The sequence below is a fragment of the Crocodylus porosus genome, unplaced genomic scaffold, assembly GCF_001723895.1.
Source record: "Crocodylus porosus isolate Cpor-Errol unplaced genomic scaffold, CroPor_comp1, whole genome shotgun sequence".
Taxonomy (NCBI): Eukaryota; Metazoa; Chordata; order Crocodylia; family Crocodylidae; genus Crocodylus; species Crocodylus porosus.
The window spans coordinates 1008033-1012484 of record NW_017728943.1 but is presented as its reverse complement, the minus strand read 5'-3'; the positions used below and the strand labels follow the sequence as shown (position 1 = coordinate 1012484).

Genomic DNA, 4452 nt, shown 5'->3' with positions numbered 1-4452 from the left:
CAACAGAACCTATATCTCATCGTGTTATACTGCTTCGTCTAAAATTTCAGAAATATTTTCATTGTGTTTTCCTGCATCCTTTAGTGCCTCTTTAAGTGTATTATAAAGATCAATTTTTGCCTGCGTAAAAAAAACCGTCCAGGGGCAAATGAAAAAAAAAAAATTCCAATGCATTCAATGTTTTCCTGGTTCGACTTCAGCCTTCTCCATTTCCAAATCAATTTTGCCAAAACATAGTTGAGACTGAAAGTCTTTGTAGTCTGTGCTTAGATATACCACTTCAAGGGGTTTGATTTTGGCAAATAATCTAGCTAAAATAAGCTAATTATGAAGTGAAGGGGCTTTTTTCATTTGTGTCCCTCCCCACCAAAAAAAAAAAACCTCTTTGGAAAAGGACAGGAAAAAAGCCTACCTCCAGCAGGAGGGATAATGATAATATTTGACATATGGTTCTTTTTTTTTCTTTCCAAGGGCTTAATGAGAGGTTACTATAATTCTGTCTCTAAAATCGTTTTACAATTTATGTCTCCTGCAGAAATATAAGTGCCTGGAAGTGTATATATAAATAGATATATTTAACAAAAATAAACAGCCTCAAGCCCCATTACAGATCATCATGAAACAGGTAGTGAGAAACGCAACCAGGATTCACTCCCCACTCATTTTTACCATAATAATGAGGGCTCTAAAAGGCAATATTTTACCCCCCCCCTTTTTTTTTAATCCTCTTTCTATGGGGCAATCCTGAAAAGAGGGCGGGAGGGACAAAAACAAAAGAAGGGGGAAGATATTTGGAGCTTATTGGAGAAAGAGAGAAAAGGGAAGTAACTTGTCATAAAAAAAGAAAATTCAGTGCAGTGCGCTGCAATAAAAGAATATGACCGCTATAAAACTTTACAGGGTATAAATTTCTGAAGGTTAAGGAACTAAACGGCTGTAAAGCAAACAGTGCAAGAAAACTTTCAGGAGCTCCTAAATTACTACAACGACTTGGGAATGTGGGGAAATTCTCAACCTGTAAATACTCTTGTTTCTGCTTCAGCCACATGCAAAGTTTTAGTTTTATTTTGTTTCTGTTTGGGGATTTTTGTTTGGGGGGGGAGTTAAAAAAAAAAAAGAAAAAGGGTGAGGGGAGGGACTGTGTTAATTTATTCTTCTCTTGCAGATGCCGTGAAAATCCAGCACTTTGGGAGCTTCTCTTTGTTCTTTCTTTCTTAGTCATTCCAGGCTGCCAGAAGTCCAGAGCCATAAACTCACAACACAACCACAACAACAACAACCACACACACACACGCGCACACACGCGCACACACACACACACTCAGTTCTGGCGAGACGTCTGGGTTTGGGAAGCTCTTTATCTATTTACAGCCCCGGCCTTCCCCCTCCAGAGGAGAATGCCCAATTGTTTAGTCTCGGGATTTGAAACAATAGTGGTTTTCAAAAGCAAATCCATTTCCCCCTCTTTTTATTGCCCCAAACTCAGGAGCTGGAGGGGTGGAGGGAGAGAAAAGCCAAGCTAAGCAAAGGGGGCTTTACCCCTCTGCAAAATACCCTAATCCGTGTCTTTATTTCCAGTCTCTCCTACCCACCCCATGGGAAATGAGGAAAGTTCCCCCCACCCCTACTCTCCCCCCTTCTCTCTCACTTTCCGCCACCTACACTCTTTTATTGGCTTCATCTGGTTGCGCAGCTGGGGGAACAAATACCTAACGCGAATGGTCACTAGATGGCGCTGTTGCTCCACGTTAAAAACCCGAGCGGGCCCGTTACTCAGCATTAAGGCTATTTAATAACACCTTGATTTCAGTCGAAACAACAAACGGGATGTTGCCGAAGAGCATGAATAATCCCGAGACATAAAATATAGGGTTAATTATAGCTATTTTGCCGATTTTATGGGTTACATCTATTTTTTCCTGCGCCTGTAAATTATCCGAGATTCAGAAAACAGGGGGAAAATGTAGGAAGAGCGGAGGCTTGAGATGAAACACCCATTTATTTCAACTGTTCATTGGAAAACGCATCTCTTTCTTCTTCCATGCGGTTAGTCCGTCTGGTTCATGGAGGTGGGGGGGTCTTTTATTTATTCCAAAAGCCAAGCTTTACCTTTACAGAAAGGAAAAGGAAAAGGTGAAAAAGTTGGGAAACACGCGACGTGTTTCCCCGCGTTTCTCCTTGCTAAAAAAAAAAAAAAAAAAAAAAAAAAATCTGCACTTTCCTTATCATTGATTTGAACTGGTTTTGATTTCTAGACAAAATCATCATCATCATCATCTGAGAGTCAGGTGCTATTATTTATTTTACAGCTATGGAAACAGCATCCTTGGTGCCACTTAGCCCGGTCCCCAGCTATTCCTGGCCGTGTGCTCCACTCGAGTCCAGAAATATGTTTGAAAACATCACTGCGGGAGGGGAGGAGCCCTAAAATGTATTTTTTAAATTAATTACAAATCGCATTCATGTTTCGTGCTTTACTACAGGACAAGATCCCACTAGGAGCAACCACATAAAGTTTTATCCCTCAATTCACGTTTCTTTTTAAAAAAAAAATCGCCCTCAAAATCAAAAAGGAATAAAGATTGAAATATTTAGTTCCTATATTCACTCACTATATGTGTATATATATATATATTATGTATATATGTATATAAATGTGTGTGTGTATACATACGTATGTCATGGACAAGGAAACAAAGGGGAAAGAATCACACGATTTTAATAGGAAGTTTCTTTCCAACTTTGATGATCCGCACACTTTCTGAATGAATCCTTCTCCTCAAAGGTACAACAAATGTGTCAATTTCCCATGAACAATTTTCCGGAACGGAATATAACATGATTTAACCAGTACACAAGGCAAAAGCAGCGGCTTTCCACGCAGAATGGAGTATAGTGTTTACAGGGGCAAAGTTTAACCATCACCAGACGGATTTGGAATGCTACAAAAACAAATCTCAATTTAAATAGAGCTACCTGCAAAAAAATAGTAGAAAAGCCATTGTATATACTCAGTAAAATGCGAAGTCATGAAAAGTTAGAGTTTACCTAGTAAGGTTTTTTTTCCCTCCTTTTTTTTTTCCGTCTGATTTCCTAATAAATCTTTCCTCCACTGGGTATTTATAAATTATCCTCTCTCTCTTGTTTTTTCTTATAATAGAAACATTTTCCTTTCATCAGGAATCTGTAGTACAGTATATGAATGATTTAAGGTCAGCCATTGATTTTTGCTACATTGGTGAGTTAGTACCACATCATGACCATAAAATTCTACTGCACTTGATAAAAATGTTAACTTCCAAGAACAACTTCACTCCCGTTTTCTCCTCCTCTGTTTTGGATTTGTGTAGCAACTCCGTCCTTTTTTAATTCCCTTTGGTAAACACTTCTAGGGGCACATAGGCATCCACCGGCACGAGAATTGAAGGTCTTTTTGGAAAACACTTCAATCCGCTTATTTTGGTTGTTACTGTTGATAGAAACTCTTATATATCCCACCCCCCCTGCAAAAAAAAGCTATCATATTAAGCGCTCTTTACTTATGTACAGCATTTCTGGATTTTTATGTTCCCAGATTAAACCAAACTCTGCTCAATCGACAATAAAAGTGTTTAGAAAAAATAAAATTTTCACTTATTTTTCAGAGACAGAGGAAAAAAAACCCTTAATTATACTGCTGCAAGTACTTCGACGACAATAATTACTTGAAAAAGATTTTAGAATAGGCTGAAATTATCCCTGTGCAAAATAGAGGGAAAGTAATTACTTAAATTATTCGTCTAAGGATGGTTTTAAAGTTTTATATCCTGTTACTAATCCTGCTATTACTATCTATTTATCTATCCCTCTTTTCTTTCTTCTTTCTTTCTTGCTTTCTTCCTAACCTATTTCCGCTGTCGATTTTTAATTGAGATTTTTGAGCAAAACAATAATAGGCTCCAACTTTTATTACTACTACTATTATTATTATTTCATTTGATGGGGTTGAAAGGACATGGCTGAAATTGATCCTCCAGTTTAAGAACAGGCAGGAATGGGAAGCGTATTTTATTCACCTTTGGTGTGCAAATAAACGGAGTCGGAAGGCAGGGACGGGACTTTAAACGTAGCCAGAGAAAAAGAAGAAGAAGAAGAGAGCCGTAGAGGAAGGTGCAGAAGTGGCTCTGCAAGTTGCGGGGAGCATGGAAAGGTTGAACGTTGCAGCCGGCGGTCTATGGGGGTCTTTTCCGGGGTGGCGGGAGCAGGGAGGCAGCCTGCGACCTGGGAGAGGCTCGCGTAGTTATTATCTGAAATACGTCTCCGTAATATCTGCTGACTGCGATAAATGAATTTCAGAATCTACCCCCTGTGTGCTTATATGGTGGAAAATTGCAGCGCTGGCAGGTTAGGGGTAACTTTGCTCCGTTGTTAGCAAATATCAATAAAATAGAAAGCCCCCCCAACCCCCGCCTC

General features: G+C 39.2%; 1 protein-coding gene across 1 annotated transcript in view; it reads left to right on the top strand.

The window, feature by feature from the left end:
• Positions 1 to 4284: 4284 nt before the first annotated feature.
• Positions 4285 to 4452, top strand: part of HOXB8 (homeobox B8) — a 3690-nt gene continuing 3522 nt past the window's right edge. The window contains exon 1 of the mRNA XM_019548384.1: positions 4285 to 4383. The gene's annotated coding sequence lies outside the window, so the exon portion shown is untranslated. The remainder of the gene's footprint in view (positions 4384 to 4452) is intronic.